General features: G+C 47.6%; 1 long non-coding RNA gene across 1 annotated transcript; it reads left to right on the top strand.

Moving 5' to 3' along the window:
• The first annotated feature begins 12,603 nt into the window (after positions 1 to 12,603).
• On the top strand, positions 12,604 to 14,515 carry LOC140728684 (uncharacterized). Its single transcript, XR_012099146.1, has 2 exons — positions 12,604 to 13,201; positions 13,907 to 14,515. It is a non-coding gene; the product is annotated as an uncharacterized lncRNA (long non-coding RNA).
• Positions 14,516 to 18,926: the final 4,411 nt, after the last annotated feature.

Below are 18,926 nucleotides of genomic sequence, written 5' to 3' on the forward strand. Positions count from 1 at the left end.
TGTACTGCTGCACAAAACACAAGCCGGTGAAATTATCCTAATCCCGATTGTGATTCTGCAGAATGTCAGGGGGAGGAGGCAGACAGGACACGATTACAGGGCTCAACCTGTCACATTGATCAAGACAGAAGCCAGCCCCCTCCATGGATTCTGTCTACACTTCTCACCGTCTCTGTGAAACAGACTGCAAAATCAGAGACCCTCCCATCCACCCTAGACATTCTCTCTTCGGCCCTCTACACTGGGCAGAAGGTACAACAGCCTGGATGCACGGACCACCAGGCTGAAGGACAGCTTTTATCCTACAGTTATAACTACGGAGTGGTCCCCAGTACGATAAGATGGATTCTCCACCTCATTATTTATTTGTTTATTCATTTAGAGATACAGCACGGAACAGGCCCTTCCGACCCAACGAGCCAAACCACCCAGAAACACACCTATTGAACCCATGACAATTTACAATGACCAATTAACCGACGAGCCGGTCCATCCTTAGACTGTGGGAGGAAACCGGAGCACCCGGAGGAAACCCACGCGGTCACAGGGAGAACGTACAAACTCCTCACAGACGGTGCAGGAATTGAGATTTAAGCTTCTCTACCTCCCGCCCGATGGGACTGTTTTATGTTCTAAAGGGTTTCTCTTGTTTGAATGGTTTTCAATTAGTGAGACACAGATGGGTTGTGTTTTTATTCAGGAGGGTGCTGTGGGGAGTTTCTATTATTTTGTTGGCTGGAAATTTTGTCAGTGTTAAACGTTTTTGCTGAGGGTTAACTGATTTATTCTGGCACCTGTCCTTCCCTCAGCTCCCGGCGAGAGTGTCTCAGTGATGACTGGAACCGAGGGAGCTTCGGCCACGTTACCCTGTGTGTTCACACGGCCTCGGCAGAGACGACTCACCGCACACACGGTGACGTGGATGAGGAAGGATCCCTACCGACACATCGTCACCTTCAGGCGTATTCGAAATGGATCGTGGGCAGCAGAAAACGGAGTGACTCGGTACGAGCTCGTCGGGGACCCAGAGCTGGGAAATGCCTGGACCAGGATAAAGCAGCTGAGAGTGTCGGACAGTCACAGCTACCTGTGTCTGGCTGCATTCAGGGAAAGGAATCATGATTATTCATCCTACGTCAAACCCCCATTTATCCATGTGATCCAGAGTGAGATCCAGCTGCAGGTCAGACCAGGTAAGAAACCATTGACACATTCTGCTGGGCATGGGGAGGTTTTTAGGGGTGGGTGGGGGGAAGCCTGCTACCATTATCCTTTCTCTAATCAACCCCACCCCCGTGTTTATCTGTCTGTCACCGAGTGAGATCTGACTGTAGATCAGACCCGGAAAAGAACCTGTCACCACATTCAAGTTCAAGTTTAATTGTCAATCAGCCACACGTGCATACAGCAAAACAAAACAGCGTTCCTCCAGGGACAAGGTGTAAAGCAGAGTAGCAACAGCACACAGTACACATCGTTACGATCGCAGAAAAGCATACAGTCACAAAAAGACATAATATAGCCCAAGTTCTTGAGTGGTCTGGCTTGGAGCTGGATGGTAGATTGGATATTGTCCTGGTCCAGCTTGTCTCTCACTAAGTGAACACTGGGGGGCAGCACTGAGCAAAAGAGGAAGGCTGCACCGATGGGAGGGGCCTGTCCCCAACCCACGACAGACTCCAGCATGTCCACAGAGGCCTCTGCTCTCTCCCACACCATCTCGGCATCTTCTGCAGTGTTCATGGACGGGTCAGAACCTCCAGCACCTATTGTATTCTGTGTCCAGACTCCGGGGATGAATGTTATGTCGGCCACTCCCAGCCTCAGCTGGTGATGAATTCCATTTCCCCACCACATCTCCATCTCAGACGGTCCCTCACACAGGGTGGCCCCCAGACCTTCAATGGTGGGGCTTTGCCTGAGCCTGGGAGGAATGAGTGGAGTTCTAACGGGGAATCAGGAAGTTTCCCAGAGAAGACACTGTCAACATTTCAGGAAGAGCTTCTTCCTTTCTGCCGTCGGATTTCTGAATGGACAATCAGAAAAGTGAGGACCAGCTTACTTTGTTTCCTTTTTTTCCCTCTTTTCCTGCTACTTATTTAATTTAAAATTCTACATATAGATATATATTTCTTATTGTAAAGTAAAGAAACAAGAAAAAGAAAAGGACCCATTCTCCAGAAACAGTCGAATGTGCAAACGTTGGAGCTCATTGATAAGGTCGATCGTCCACCATCAATCTCCTCTGATCGTCGCTGACCTTCGAACCCTCACTCCAACTCCATTCCATCTGGCAGTCTACCTTCTCTCTCCATTCGCGTCTTCTCTCCTCATCTCTCCCCAGCAGATGTCTGTGAATTCCCGGCTCCCAGACACACAAGAAAGAACAACATCCCTCTCATTCACAAACATGCCCCGTTATCTCCAGTTACAACCCAAACATTGCTACTCCAGAGAAACCATTACCTCAGCAGTGGAACATCACAGTGAAGCCATTACATTAGCAGTGAAACCGTACAGTGTGTTACAGTAATTTATAGTCTTTTTATTAATACGTATTGCAATGTATTATCGTGTGGCGGGGTGGAGATGTGTCTCTACCTAAGGGGGTGTAAGATGCTCCTTCCCTCCGCGAGCCTGCAGGTCACCCTTGCCCACGGTGTAGCACCTGCTTAGCCCCCCCACCCCTCCTTCCAGCCCAGAATCAGGGTGATGTGAAGCCATGGGAACAGATGGTGGATGTTCGTATAAGCAGCTGGTGCAGATCACAAGTCCTGGTTATACACATGACAAGATAGGCCAAAGCCAGCATGGTTTCCTGAAAGGAAAATCCTGCCTGACAAAACTACTGCAATTCCTTGAGGAAATTACAAGCGGGGTAGATAAAGGAGATGCAGTAGACGTGGTGTACTTGGATTTCCAAAAGGCCTTTGACAAGGTGTCACACATGAGGCTGCTTAGCAAGATAAGAGCCCATGGAATTACAGGGAAGTTACTAGCATGGGTGGAGCATTGGCTGGTCGGCAGAAAACAGAGAGTGGGAATAAAGGGATCCTATTCTGGCTGGCTGCTGGTTACCAGTGGGGTTCCACAGGGGTCGGTGTTGAGACCGCTGCTTTTTACGATGTATGTCAATGATTTGGACTATGGGATTAATGGATTTGTGGCTAAGTTTGCCAATGATACAAAGATAGGTGGAGGAGCGGGTAATGTTGAGGATACAGGGGAATGGGCAAAGATATGGAAAATGAAATACAATGTTGGGAAGTGTATGGTCATGCACTTTGGTGGGAGAAATAAACAGGCAGACTATTATTTAGATGGGGAGAGAATTCAAAATGCAGAGATGCAAAGGGACTTGGGAGTCCTTATGCAGGATACCCTGAAGGTTAACCTCCAGACTGAGTCAGTTGTGAAGAAGTTGAATGCAATGTTGCCATTCATTTCTAGAGGTACAGAATAGAAGAGCAGGGATAGGATGTTGAGGCCCTATAAGGCACTTGTGAGACCACACGGAGTATTGTGTGCAGTTCTGGGCTCCTTATTTTGGAGAGGATATACTGACATTGGAGAGGGTTCAGAGAAGATTCACGAGAATGATTCCAGGAATGAAAGGGTTACTGTATGAGGAACGTCTGGCAGCTCTTGGGCTGTATTCCCTGGAGTTCAGGAGAATGAGGGGGAGGGGTCTCATAGAAACATTCTGAATGTTAAAAGGCCAGAACAGATTAGAGATGGGAAAGTTATTTCCCACGTAGGGGATTCTTGTTGCAATGAGATGTGACGAACGAGGCAAACCCAAGAGCAGGACACGGGCATGGAGGTTTAGTTAGGTTGCAGACGCGGACGTGACCGTTGGACAGCAAACAGGAGAAACCTTGACACAGAGCCTTGACACGGAGCCTTGACTCAGAGAGACAGAGTCTCATAGCTAAACTTGGAACAAATGGTTCTAAGTGGTTGGGAAACGTTAGTTATCAGACAGGAAAAAGACCAACGATCTGGCAACTGGGGTTTGTAACACCAGGGTTCTTATACTGCAGGTCCTGATGGAAAATAGGTGTGCCGTCATCAACGAAAATTAGAAGCAATTGGGAAATTAACGGTCAGAACCATGGCACAATCAAAGGAAATTAGAGGAAACTAGGAAATACACGATCAGGACCATGATAGTACCTCCCCTCCCCATTTCAGGGGTGAAACCACCAGGCTTGTCCAGATAGTCCCGATGGAAATCACGGATGAGGGAAGGGTCCAGGATGAAGGAGCGGGGAATGCAGGGGTGTTCCTCCGGGCAGTATCCCTCCTAATTGACCAGGTACTGGAGGCCTCTGCCTTAGTGGCTTACATCCAGTATTCGCCAGACGGTGTACGCTGGGTGGTCGTCAATGAGGGGGTTCGGCAGGAGGGCACAAAAGGCTGACAGATACAGGTTTCAATTGGGAGATGTGAAATGTAGGATGGATGTGCATGGATCCGGGCAGTTTGAGTCGGACCACCGAGAGGTTGATGACACTCTCAATCTCGAATGGTCCCAGGTAGCGAGGGGCGAGTTTCCTGGGTTCATTCTTGAGGGGGATGTCTTTAGAAGAGAGCCAAACCTTCTGCCCAGGCCGATAATCAGGTGCATGAATCCGATGGCATTCGGCAATCCTCTGTTTGCGGTCGGCTGAGCGGAGCAGGGCCGTACGGCTGTCTTTCCAGATCTTGTGGCACCGGCGGAGATGGGCCTGAACTGAAGGCACAGCAATATCATCTTCATGCGTGGAGAACAGAGGGGGTTGGTAACCGAGTGAGCATTCAAAGGGAGACATTCCGGTGGCGGTGCTGACCAGGGAGTTGTGGGAGTACTCTACCCAAGCAAGATGGGTGCTCCAGGAAGACGGGTTGTTGGCAGTTATGCAGCGCAATGCTGCTTCCAAATCGTGGTTTGCTCGTTCATCTGTGGATGAAAGCCAGACAACAGATTTACTGAGGCTCCAAGGGCTTGACAAACGATCTCCAGACTTGAGAGATGAATTGGGGACCCCGGTCAGAAATAATGTCAGAGTGAATCCCATGAAGATGGAAAACGTGATGGACAAGAAGGTTTGCTGCTTCACGGGCTGTAGGGAGTTTGGGAAGGGCTACGAAGTGGACAGCTTTGGAGAAGCGGTCCACCACGGTGAGTACGGCAGTGTTCCCATGTGAAGGGGGTAGTCCCGTAACGAAATCCAGCGCAATGTGAGACCAAGTGTGGCTAGGGACAGGTAGGGGACGAAACAACCCAGCCGGTGGTCGGTGGGAGGCTTTTCCACGGGCACAAACAGAACAGGCAGAGACGAAGGAGTGAGTGTCAGCATCCATGGAGTGCCACCAGAAATGTCTGTTCAGAAGGGACAGAGTCCGATCGATTCTGGGATGGCAGGTGAAATGTGAAGTTTGCCCCCACTGGAGAACCTGTGACCGAACAGAATCGGCACAAAGAGGCGATTGGAGGGTCCGTTGCCTGGGTCAGGTTGAGTCTGGTGGGCCTCTTTGACTATGGACTCGATCTCCCAGGGTGAGGGCAGCCACTACACAGGATGGTGGAAGGATGGTCTCGGGGTTGGGAATGTCCTCCTTGGAAACATATTGATGGGAGATGGCATCGGGCATCGAGCATCCATGTGAATCTGAACTGGCCAAAAAATAATGCCCAATGGGCTTGTTAGCAATTCAGGCGTTTGGCAGTTTGGATGTACGCAAGGTTCTTAGATAGATAGATAGATAGATAGATAGATACTTTATTCATCCCCATGGGGAAATTCAACTTTTTTTCCAATGTCCCATACACTTGTTGTAGCAAAACTAATTACATACAATACTTAACTCAGTAAAAAATATGATATGCATCTAAATCACTATCTCAAAAAGCATTAATAATAGCTTTTTAAAAGTTCTTAAGTCCTGGCAGTAGAATTGTAAAGCCTAATGGCATTGGGGAGTATTGACCTCTTCATCCTGTCTGAGGAGCATTGCATCGATAGTAACCTGTCGCTGAAACTGCTTCTCTGTCTCTGGATGGTGCTATGTAGAGGATGTTCAGAGTTTTCCATAATTGACCGTAGCCTACTCAGCGCCCTTCGCTCAGCTACCGATGTTAAACTCTCCAGTACTTTGCCCACGACAGAGCCCGCCTTCCTTACCAGCTTATTAAGACGTGAGGCGTCCCTCTTCTTAATGCTTCCTCCCCAACACGCCACCACAAAGAAGAGGGCGCTCTCCACAACTGACCTATAGAACATCTTCAGCATCTCACTACAGACATTGAATGACGCCAACCTTCTAAGGAAGTACAGTCGACTCTGTGCCTTCCTGCACAAGGCATCTGTGTTGGCAGTCCAGTCTAGCTTCTCGTCTAACTGTACTCCCAGATACTTGTAGGTCTTAACCTGCTCCACACATTCTCCATTAATGATCAGTCCAGACGATAAACAGATGTTCTGCGCCCTCCAGCCAGTGCCTCAGCTCCTCCAAAGAGAATTTGATGGCCAGTAACTCCCGGATCACTACGTTGTAATTTCATTCGGCGGCGAGAAAAGAAGGCCCAGGGATGAAGTTCTGGTCTGGGCCGGAACGTTGGGAGAGGACCGCTCCCACCCCAGAGTCAGAGGCGTCGACCTCCGCAGTGAATTGGCGAGAGGGGTCAGGTTGGACCGGGATGGGAGTGGAGGTGAAACATCTCTTCAGCTCCGAGATGGCGGAGTCCGCTTCGGGGTCCCAGTGAAAAGGGGTCGTAGGTGATGTGAGTCGAGTAAGGGACGCTGCCACCTGGCTGTAATCCCTGATGAAACGACGATAGAAGTTTGCAAACCCAAGTTTGCTTGAGTGTCGTGGGTCTTGGCCACTCCGCCACCACCTGGATCTTTTCGGGATCCACTCTCACTCGTCCGCTCTCGATGATGTACCCTAAGAAGCTGACTGAGGGGACATGAAACTCTCACTTCTCAGCTTTAACGATACTTTGTTCTCCCAAAGCCTCTGCAGAACCTGACCGACATGGTGGGTGTGTTTCTGAAGACTGCGGGAGAAGATTAAGATGTCATCAAAATAAACGAAAACAAAACGGTTAATAAAATCTCTAAGGACATCGTTTATCAGGGGTTGGAAAACGGCCGGGGCATTGGTGAGGCCGAATGGCATGACCAGGTATTCGAAGTGACCAAGAGGGGTGTTAAATGCTGTTTTCCGCTCATCTCCCTCCCTTATCCTGAGCAGGTGGTAGGCACTTCATAGGTCCAACTTGGAGAAGATGGTGGCTCCGTGAAGTGGTTGGAAAGCAGAGTTGATAAGGGGCAGTGGATACTTGTTCTTTATGGTTATACTATTTAGGCCTTGGGAGTCAATGCAGGGGCACAGTGAACCACCTTTCTTCCCTAAAAAGAAGAAACCTATGCCAACAGGGGAGGATGAGGGTTGGATAATGCCTGCCACGGGAGATTCATTTAGGTAAACCTCCATTGCTTCCCTCTCTGGCCGGGACAGGTTATACAGCTGACTGGTGGGTAGAGGGGCCCCGGGGAGAAGGTCAATAGCACAATCGTAAGGTTAGTGTGGAGGCAGGAAAAGGGCCCGTTGTTTACTAAACACTTGTCCCAGGTCGTGATACTCTGCTGGAACCTTGGATAAGTCAGGAGTTTCAGAGGCAGACGAGGTCACGGTGACTTTTACAGGAGAAAGGGCCAACTGTAGACAAGTGGAGTGACAGAACGGACTCCAGCTGACTATCTTCCAGGTGGACCAGTCGATGTGGGGGTTATGGCAGCTTAACCGGGGTGCCCAAGAACAGTAGGAGCTTGAGGAGAGGAAATTAGGTTAAATTGTCCCTGTTCCCGATGGTTCCCAGAGAGAGTAAGAGACAGGCGTGGTGTACAGTGTGTGACTCGGGCCAGTAGTCTACCATCCAGTGCCTGGACTTCCAGAGGAATACTCAACAGCTCCGGAGGAATTCCGGCCCGGGAAGATATGTTTTCATCCAAAAGGTTTCCCTCGGCACCAGAGTCCACTGGAGCGGACAGAGGCAGGGACTGTTGGTTTTAATGTAAAGTAGCTTGGATCTGCATCTGGGTTCGGGGGACGGAAGGGAATGTTGTCTGGCTCACCAAGATCCCCCTTTCTACTGGTGAGCCCTCCCTTTTGGCCAAAGGGAACAGGTAGCACGGAAGTGGCCAGACTGGCCACGATAGCGACAGTCCCCTGATCTTAATCTCTGGAATTGTTCTGTGGGGGAAAGGCGGTTCGGGCCCAGCTGTTTGGGCTCCTCTCACGGAATGGTGGAAATGGCCGGACTGGGAGCTATTCTAGGAGCGGGAGGAGAAGAGAGGCCTGTGCTGGTGGGAGACGGTACAGGGTGCCGTGGAGTGGCCAAAGGTGGTGGACGACCAGTTCTCTCCCTATGACGTTCTCGAAGACGATTGTCCAACCTGGTGGCTAGGGAGATCAAGGAGTCCAGGCTGTCGGTGTCATCTCTTGCCACCAACTTGTCTTTCACCATGTTGCTGAGGCCATTCAGAAATACCCTTTGGAGTGCATCATCGTTCCACCCTGAGTTCCACCCGCTAATGTCCGGAGTTTCACAGAATAATCGGCAACACTGCGTGAACCCTGACAGGAATGAGTAGACACTTAGCGGCATCTTTACCACGGACTGGGAGGTCAAAGATCTTTCTCATTTCTGTGATAAAGGTGGGGAATGAAGAGCAGATATCCAGCTGATTGTCCCAAACAGCTGTAGCCCCCGCTAAGGCACTTCCCCGCAACAACCCCATGATATAAGCTATCTTTGACTTGTCTGTGGAATACGTCAATGAATGCTGATCGAACACCAAGGAGCATTGCAGAAGGAAGGCCTGGCACTTCCCCAAATCTCCAGTGGAGTGTTCTGGTTCAGGTACGTGAGGCTCTCTTGGCGTGGGTGTTGCTGACACGTAGGGGGTTGCCACTACAGACTGTCTGGATTGGTTAGACAGAGTTCCAGGAGTGGATGGGGTAAAATGAGTGGATACTCGGTTCACCTGGTCACCAATCTTCTTTACATTAGCAGACAGGGAACGGAGGTTCTCCATGACCTCCCGGAGAAGTTGATCATGCAGACCCAGCAGGGAGCCCTGGCTAGCGAGGGTTTGTTACAGGGTATTCGTATCCACTGGGTCCATTGTGACCAGATCGTTCTGTTGCAATGGAACGTGGCGAATGAGGAGAACCCAAGTGCAGGACACAGGCATGGGCGATGATCTTTGCATCATCAATGGGAATGGGAGAGGTTCCGGAGGATTGGAGGGTTGTGGATGTTGTTCCTTTATTCAAGAAAGGGAGTAGAGATAGCCCAGGAAATTATAGACCAGTGAGTCTTACCTCAGTTGTTGGAAAGTTGATGGAGAAGATCCTGAGAGGCAGGATTTATGTACATTTGGAGAGGTATAATATGGTTAGGAGTAGTCAGCATGGCTTTGTCAAGGACAGGTCGTGCTTTACGAGCCTGATTTGAATTTTTTGAGGATGTGACTAAACGCATTGATGCAGGAAGAGCGGTAGATGTAGTGCATATGGATTTCAGCAAGGCATTTGATAAGGTACCCCATGCCAGGCTTATTGAGAAAGTAAGGAGGCACAGGATCCAAGTGGACATTGCTTTGTGAATTGAGAATTGGCTTGCCCACAGAAGGCAACAAGTGGTTCTAGACGGGTCATATTCTGCATGGAGGTTGGTGACCAGTGGGGTGCCTTAGGAATCTGTTCTGCGACCCCTACTCTTCGTGATTTTTATAAATGACCTGGATGAGGAAGTGGAGGGATGGGTTAGTAAATTTGTTCATGACACAAGGTTAGGTGTGTTGTGGATAGTGTGGAGGGCTGTCGGAGGTTACAGCAGGACATCGATAAAATGCAAGACTGGGCTGAGAAGTGGCTGATGGAGTTCAACCCAGATAAGTGTGAGATGGTTCATTTTGGTAGGTCAAATATGATGGCGGAATATAGTATTAATGGTAAGACTCTTGGCAGTGTGGAGGATCAGAGGGATCTTGGGGTCTGAGTCCATAGGAAGCTCAAAGCAGCTGCGCAGGTTGACTCTGTGCTTGAGAAGGTGTACGATGTATTGGCCTTCATCAATCGTGGAATTGAATTTCGGAGCCGAGAGGTAATGTTGCAGCTATATAGGACCCTGGTCAGACCCCACTTAGAGTACTGTGCTCAGTTCTGGTTGCCTCACTACAGGAAGGATGTGGAAGCCATAGAAAGGGTGCAGAGGAGATTTACAAGGATGTTGCCTGGATTGGGGAACATGCCTTATGAGAATAGATTGAGTGAACTCGGCCTTTTCTCCTTGGAGTGACGGAGGATGAGAGGTGACCTGATAGAGGTGTATAAGATGATGAGAGGCATTGATCATGTGGATAGTCAGAGGCTTTTTCCCAGGGCTGAAATGGTTGCCACAAGAGGACACAGGTTTAAGGTGCTGGGGAGTAGGTACAGAGGAGATGACAGGGGCAAGTTTTTTATTCAGAGAGTGGTGAGTGTGTGGAGTGGGCTGCCAGCAACGGTGGTGGAGGTGGATACGATAGGGTCTTTTAAGAGACTTTTAGATAGGTACATGGAGCTTAGTTGAACAGTGGGCTGTGGGTAAGCCTAGTAATTTCTGAGGTAGCGACATGTTCAGCACAACTTTGTGGGCCGAATGGTCTGTATTGTGCTGTAGGTTTTCTATTGAGTTAGGATGCAGATGCGGACGTGAACGTTAGACAGTAAACAGGAGGAACATTGACACGGAGCCTAGACACTGAGACTTGACTCAGAGAGACAGAGTCTCACAGGTAAACCTTCAAACTGGAGCTGAACTTGGAACAAATGGTTCTAAGCGGTTGGGAAACGTTAGTTATCAGACAGGAAAAAGACCAACGATCTGGCAACTGGGGTTTGTAACACCAGGGTTCTTATACTGCAGGTCCTGATGGAAAATAGGTGTGTCGTCATCAAAGAAAATTAGAAGCAATTGAGAAACTAACGGTCAGAACCATGGCACAATCAAAGGAAATTATAGGATACTAGGGAATAAACGATCAGGACTGTGACAATTCTAGGACAAGTACCACGACTTCAGGATTGAAGGATGTTCATTTAGAACAGAGATGTGGAGAAATTATTTTAGTCAGAGGGTGATAAATCTGTGGAATTTGTTGCCACGAGCGGCTGTGGAAGCCAAGTCACAGGGTGTATTTAAGGCAGAGATAGATAGGTTGTTGATTAGCCAGGGCATCAAAGGGTATGGGGAGAAGGCAGGGGAGTGGGGATGACTGCAAGAATTGAATCAGCCCATGATTGAATGGCAGAACAGACTCAATGGGCCGAAAGGCCTACTTCTGCTCCTATATCCTATGGTCTTCTGGACCACTGACACCAGGCAGGCAATCTCTGAAATGCACTGATAATGGCTGCCGTCACCCATCTTGCTGCCTGGCCTGCTGAGTTCCTCCAGCATTTTGTGTGTGTTCATCATGGTTAAGAGACTGTGATTGCCCACATCACACAACACAGCACGTACCGATGATGATGATTGCAATGTACTGCTGCACAAAACACAAGCCGGTGAAATTATCCTAATCCCTATTGTGATTCTGCAGAATGTCAGGGGGAGGAGGCAGACAGGACACGATTACAGGACTCAACCTGTCACATTGATCAAGACAGAAGCCAGCCCCCTCCATGGATTCTGTCTACACTTCTCACCGTCTCTGTGAAACAGACTGCAAAATCAGAGACCCTCCCATCCACCCTGGACATTCCCTCTTTGGCCCTCTCCCACTGGGCAGAAGGTACAACAGCCTGGATGCACGGACCACCAGGCTGAAGGACAGCTTTTATCCTACAGTTATAACTACAGAGTGGTCCCCCAGTACGATAAGATGGACTCTCCACCTCATTATTTATTTGTTTATTCATTTAGAGATACAGCACAGAAGAGGCCCTTCCGACCCAACGAGCCACACCACCCAGAAACCCACCTATTGAACCCACGGCGATTTACAATGTCCAATTAACCGACGAGCCGGTCCATCCTGAGACTGTGGGAGGAAACCGGAGCACCCAGAGGACACAACCTCAGGATAGAACAACGTCCCTTTAGAACAGAGTTGTGGGGAAATTATTTAGCCAGACGGTGGTGAATCTGAGGAATTCGTTGCCACAGATGACAGTGAAGGTCAAATCTTGGTCTTTAAGTGGAGGTTGAGAACTTCTTGATTAGAAAGGACATCAAATTTTATGGGAGATGGCAGTAGAATGGAGTTGAGAAGAATAACAGATAGACAGATATACTTTATTGATCCCAAGCGAAATTGGGTTTTGTTATAGCTGCACCAACCAAGAATAGTGTAGAAATATAGCAATATAAAACCATAAATAATTCAATAATAATAAGTTAATCATGCCAAGTGGAAATAAGTCCAGACCAGCCTATTGGCTCAGGGTGTCTGACACTCCGAGGGAGTTGTAAAGTTTGATGGCCACCGGTAGGAATGACTTCCTATGACGCTCAGTGTTGCATCTCGGTGGAATGAGTCTCTGGCTGAATGTACTCCTGTGCCTAACCAGTACATTATGGAGTGGATGGAAGTCATTTTCCAAGATGGCATGCAACTTGGAAAGCATCCTCTTTTCAGACATCACCATCAGAGAGTCCAGTTCCACCCCCACAACATCACTGGCCTTACGAATGAGTTTGTTGATTCTGTTGGTGTCTGCTACCCTCAGCCTGCTGCCCCAGCACACAACAGCAAACATGATAACAAACTGGACATGATGGAATGGCCCAGACCTGCTCCTGTACCTTATGATCTATGGGCTTACTACAGGTTAAAACTTTTTGTTCAAATGTTTAATTCTTGTTACTCTGATCTCTGCATTCTTATTAATACCCTTTTTTTTAATTCCTTCACACACAAGTTATCAGCTGTAGCTTCTTCAGTAAAAATCTGCTAAATGATAAATTCATCTACACACCTACAGATTTTAATCAGTCTACATTATTGGTCTCTCCCCCTTTGCCTGAGTCTGGATTGACCTCTCTCACTTTCACTTCAGGGACAGGCGCTTCTGAAACCGTGCTGATGTTGTGTATCCCACTCGGACTGAAAACTCTCGCCCTTTTAGTGATGGGTGCCGTTCTCTACGGTGACAAACTCAGGTACTGTATGTACTAATGCTGAAGGCTCTTGCCGTGACGTGACTGAAATCCGATTCACTCAGACAGTCCGGGGACGTTGGGAACTGGCTCAAACACTTGAGGCGTCCCAGTCAGTACTTGTCGTTTGCTGTTTGTGGAAGCACCGTAGAAAATACTCATTGCATCATAAGAGTGACTCCTGCAGAACAGTTTGTAGACTATTTAGCATTTTGAGATACCTTTCGGATTAAACGTACCCGCTAAACAGCCACTAAATGATAGACAAATGTATGGATGTGTAGGAGCAAACGAGAGAAAACCTCTTGTTAGGGATAATAAATCAACCACGATGGGATAGCAGAGCAGAATAGAAGAGCTGAATGCTGAAAGTCTGATGCTATTTCATATGCTCACGGTCTGAATCTAAGTACCATACTACTTTATCAATATTATCCTATAGCCTAATACCATCTTCCTGTCAACAACACGATCTATATTGTTACGTCATCATAAAGTTTCCAACTGAATAACTGGATCAATGTTTGGGCTCATCTCCAGTTTTGTTGTCAAACACTGATACCAACGACAAAATTTATTCTGTGGGAAATCCCATTCATATCTCAATCCAAATCCCTTCAAAGGTTATAAGTGAATTGGGGGGAGGGAGTCGGATGTGGTGTCATTGCATGATCTAGATTCGTGTCAACCATTTCGTTCTGTCCACAGAAAGCGACAAGACTGATCCACCGCAGGAGACTGAGAAGATCGGTTTTCCAACCACAAGGTGCAGACGCAATGAGATCCAACGAGAACACCATGTTCCACGTGAAGAAATGTTATCTGTTTTTAATTGACCTCCTCCTACATTGACTCTACAACCTGTTGCACAATTCTGGGCTGAACATGCCAAATATGTAGAACCAGAGAAAGATCGTAGATAGAGGCCTAATTAAGGCGGCGGTAAACATCGCACAGACAGCAATCACTATTGGACTTAGGACAGTGAGTGGGGCGTGTGGCCAATTGGTTAAGGCTTTGGGCTAGCGATCTGAAGGTCATTGGTTCGAGCCCCAGCCGAGGCAGCATGCAACGCACTTAACCCCACACTGCTCCTGCACGTTTATAGCCCAGTGGCAGCGGTTGGTGTAGTATGGACAGGAGAAGACAATGAGTAGGTGTGAGGTCAACCTGCACTGGTCATCTTTTCTGAGTCTCAATTTGGAAATTATCTTTGAGGGAATCTTAAACAAGGTTTCCCAAGTCATTTTGCTCCTCTGTATTTTTTTGTATTTACTCTGTATTTTCTCCCCATTTAAAAAAATAGTTAACCTTTCATTTATTCTGTCAATGTGCATGACCATACACTTACCGACAATGCATTCCATCTCCACTTCTTTCCCCATTCTCCTAATCTGTCTGGGTCCTTCTGTAGTTGCTCCACTTCCTCAAACCCACCTTGCCTTCCACGTATCTTCGTATCATCTGCAAAGTCTGCATCAAAGCCAACAATTCTATCATCCAAATCATTAACGTATAATGTACAACGAATCGGTCCCAACACAGGCCCCTGTGCAACATCATGAGTTACCGGCAGCCAACCAGAAAAAGCTCCCTTCATGCAACACACAAGATGCGAGAGGATCTCAGTGGGCTAGGCAGCATCTAAGGAAAAGAGTAAGCAGTCGATGTTTCGGGCCGGGACCCTTCATACCCTGATCTCTTTTATCCATGTTAGGATATTCGATGTAATACCATGGGCGAGTAGTTTGTAACGCAGCTCCGTGTGTGGCATCTTGTCAAAGGACTTCCAAAAATCCAAGTACACAAGATGAACCAATTTTCCGTTGTCTATCCTGCTTATTCTTTCTTCAAAAAAATTCAAATATACTTGTCAGGCAAGATTTTACCTTGAGGAAACTATGCTGACTACATGCTATGCTATCATGTGGCCTGTAAATTCCTTTCTTCTGCCTCTTCCCCTTTTTGAAGAGTGGAGTGACATTTGCAATTTTCCAGTCTTCCGGAACCATTCCAGAACCTGGTGTTTCTTGAGAGATCGTTACTAATGACTCAAAGATCTCTTCAGCCACCCCTTTCAAAACTCTGGTGTGTACACCATGTGGTTCAGATGACTTTTCTACCTTCAGACCTTTTGGTTCTCAAGAACCTTCTCATTAACAATGGTAACTTCACATACTTCATGAGCCCTGAAACCTGGAACTTCCGCCATGTGCTAGTGTCTTCCAGCATCGTTTTCCAGTGGTCCGAGATCCACTCCTACTTCTCTTTTACACTTTTCATATCTGAAGAAACATTCAGTACCATTGAAAGCTTCCATAGCCTAAGGCAGAGATTTTTGCTGGAAATCCGAACACTACAGATGCAGGAAGTGAGAAATATGTTTCTTTTTTTACATTGTCAAGCATCCAGTCAAATTTCTTATGAGTGACTTATACAACTGGCCACTTTACTAGGTACACCTGCTCGTTAATCCAGTGACCTAATCAGCAAATCATATGGCAGTAACTAAATGCAAAAGGGCATGCAGATGTGGTCAAGAATTTCAGCTATTTTTCAGAGCACATATCAGAATGGGGAAGACATGAGATTTGAGTGACTTTGGCCATGGATTGTTTGAAATCTTGTCGAATTTCACGTTTGTTCTGCCTCTTCCTGTGTATGGAAGTGTTCTTGTGTGTGATGGACCATTTTCTCATTGTTGGATATGGAGTTGTATTACTTAGTTCTCAGAGTGTTTGTAAAGACATTCTCAATTACAACCGCAAATTACAAAAGCAGAATTAGGCCATTCAACCCACATGACGTATCAGCCATCCCGTCATGATTAATTGTTTTAACCCTCAATCCCTTTCTTCTGCCTTTACACAGCAATGTTTGACACCCTCATTAATCAAGAACCTACCTACCTCTGCTTTAAATATACACAATGACATTGCCTCCACTGCCATTTGTGGCAATGAATTCCACAGATTCACTATACCCTGACTAGCGAAGTCCTCCTCATCTCTGTTTTAATAGGACACCTCTCTATTCGGAGACTGTCCCTTCTGGTCCTAGACTCGCCACTATAGGAAGCATCCTCTCACCATCTCCTCTGTCTCGGCCTTTCGACAGAATGCAGTGAGCTCACCCCCTCCCATTCTGCTAATCACCATCGAGAACAGACCCAGAATCATCACACTTTCCTCTTATGTTAACCCTCTCACTCCCGGTATCATTCTCGTGAACCTCTTCTGGAACATCTCCAATGCCAGCCCATATTTTCTTAGAGAAGGGGCCCAAAACTGGTCACAATGCTCCATGGCCCCAAATATAGCAAGATGTAGTTTTAAGGTTGACGTGTGTGAGTGGGGATGAATGTAGTGTGGAGTGGGCAGGGGTGCAGCTTATAAGAGTTGGCAAGTTTGATTTACACAGAATATGGTGAGTGCATTAAGACACATTGTGCTGTTGTTTCTTTAAGTTCTAAGAAAAGTTTTGGGCCTATATCTCCAAAAAGATGTGCTTTCATTGGAGAGAGTCCAGAGGAGGTTCACGAGGAGGATTCTGGGAATGAAGGGGTTAACATATGAGCTGTGTTTGGCAGCTTTCTGCCTGTACTCACTGGAATTTAGAAGGATGCGAGCAGATCTCATTGAAACCTAACGAATGTTGAAAGGACTATATAGTGTGGATGCAGAGAGGATGTTTCCTCTGTAGCAGCTAACCAGAGCTAAAAGGCACAGTCTCTAAACTGAAGGGTGACCTTTTAGAACAGAGATAAGGAGGAATTTTTTAGCCAGAGTATAAACCTGTGGGATTCTCTGCCACAGACTGCGGTGGAGGCAGAGTCCGTGGGCATATTTAAAGCAAAAGGTGATCGTTTCCTGCTCGGACAGGGCATCAAATGATTTGGTGAGAAGGCAAGTGTATCCGGATCAGCCTTGATGGAATGACGGGGCAGACTCAATGGGCTGAATGGTCTAATTCTGTTCCTATGTCTTATTATCTAATGATGAAGTGAAATTGATGAAGTCATTCCCTTTGGTTCATGAGCCTGATGCTTGAGGGGTAATAAGTATTCCTGACCCTCGTTCTGTCAGTCCTGAGACCCCTGTACCTTCTTCTCAATGGTAGCAGTGAGAGGGAGCATGTCCTGGGTGATTGGGGTCCCTGATGACAGATGCTACTTTCCTGCATCAGCCTCCTGTGTAGATGTGTTCAATAGTGGGGAAGGCTGTACCCGTGAAGGACTCTGTCGTATCCATTACATTTGTATGATTTTCCGTTCAAGGTCATTGGTGTTTCCATGTCAGGCTGTGATGCACACAGTCAATGTACTCTCCACCACACATCTGTAGAAGTTTGCCGACATTTTAGATGTCGTGCCGAATCTTCGCAAACTCATAAAGAACAAAGAACAATGCAGCACAGTACAGTCCATTCGGCCCACAATGTTGTGCCAGCCCTTAAAACCTGCCTCCCATATAACCCTCCACCTTAAATTCCTCCATATACCTGTCTAGTAGTCTCTTAAATTTCACTAGTGTATCTGCCTCCACCACTGACTCAGGCAGTGCATTCCACGCACCAACCACTCTGAGTGAAAAACTTTCCTCTAATATCCCCCTTGAACTTCCCTCCCCTTACCTTAAAGCCATGTCCTCTTGTACTGAGCAGGGGTGCCCTGGGGAAGAGGCGCTGACTGTCCACTCTGCCTATTCCTCTAAATATCTTGTATAGAAGTAGAGGTGCCTTGCAATTGCACATAGGTGGCGGGTCCAGGGCCGATTCTCGGAAATAAAAACACGGAGGAATTTAGAGTTGCTGACCCTCTCCACCTCTGACCCTCCCATGAGTACTCGCTTGTGGATCTCTGTGTTCCTCCTTCAGAAGTCAACACTCAGCTCCTTGGTCTTGCTGACATTGAGTGAGAGGTTTGTGTTACAGCAGCACTCAGCCAGATTTTCAGTCTCCATCTTATATGCTGATTGGCCACCACCTTTGATTCAGCCGGTGACAGCGGTGTCGTCAGCACACTTGAATATCGCACTGAAGCTGTGCTGAGCCACAGTCATGAGTGCAAAGCGAGTAGAGCAGGGGACTGAGCACACAGCTTCGTGATGCACCTGTGCTGATGGAGACCGCGGAGGGGTTGTTGTTGCCGATCCAAAATGACTGAGCTCTGCAAGTGACGACATCGAGATTGGAAGTCAAGATAACTCTCTCTCCGGAGGCTGAAGAGAGATGGCCTACGCACAGCAATACCACCACCGTTGCCGGCAGCCTATTCTGTTGGTTCGGAAGTCCATTTAATCTATTTGCACACTGCAATGAACTGAACCTTTAGTGTTTATCTGCTTGAAGCCTTTCCATCGCAAGATGAAAAGAAAACCCCAGTTCAGTGAGCTATACTCGGCAGAACATTGTGACACAGTAATTAGGGATCATTGCTTTATCAGAGGCGTCATTTGTTGGAAAATAACTAACCTGCATTTGAATATCCTACCACTAAACATACGTATCTTTACCTACCCCCACCCCCCCCCCCCCCGCTTTCTGTAGGGATCGCTCCCTCCCCACTAATCTCACTCCTGGCGCTTATCCCTGTAAGCAGCCTAAGTGTTGCACCTGCCCATATACCACCTCCCTTCAGGGCCCAAGGCAGTGCTTCCAGGTGGGGCAACACTTCACCTGAATATCTGCTGGGATTGTCTATTGTGTCCAGTGTGGCCCCAATGTGGCC

Source organism: Hemitrygon akajei, chromosome 6, assembly GCF_048418815.1.
Source record: "Hemitrygon akajei chromosome 6, sHemAka1.3, whole genome shotgun sequence".
NCBI lineage: Eukaryota > Metazoa > Chordata > Chondrichthyes > Myliobatiformes > Dasyatidae > Hemitrygon > Hemitrygon akajei.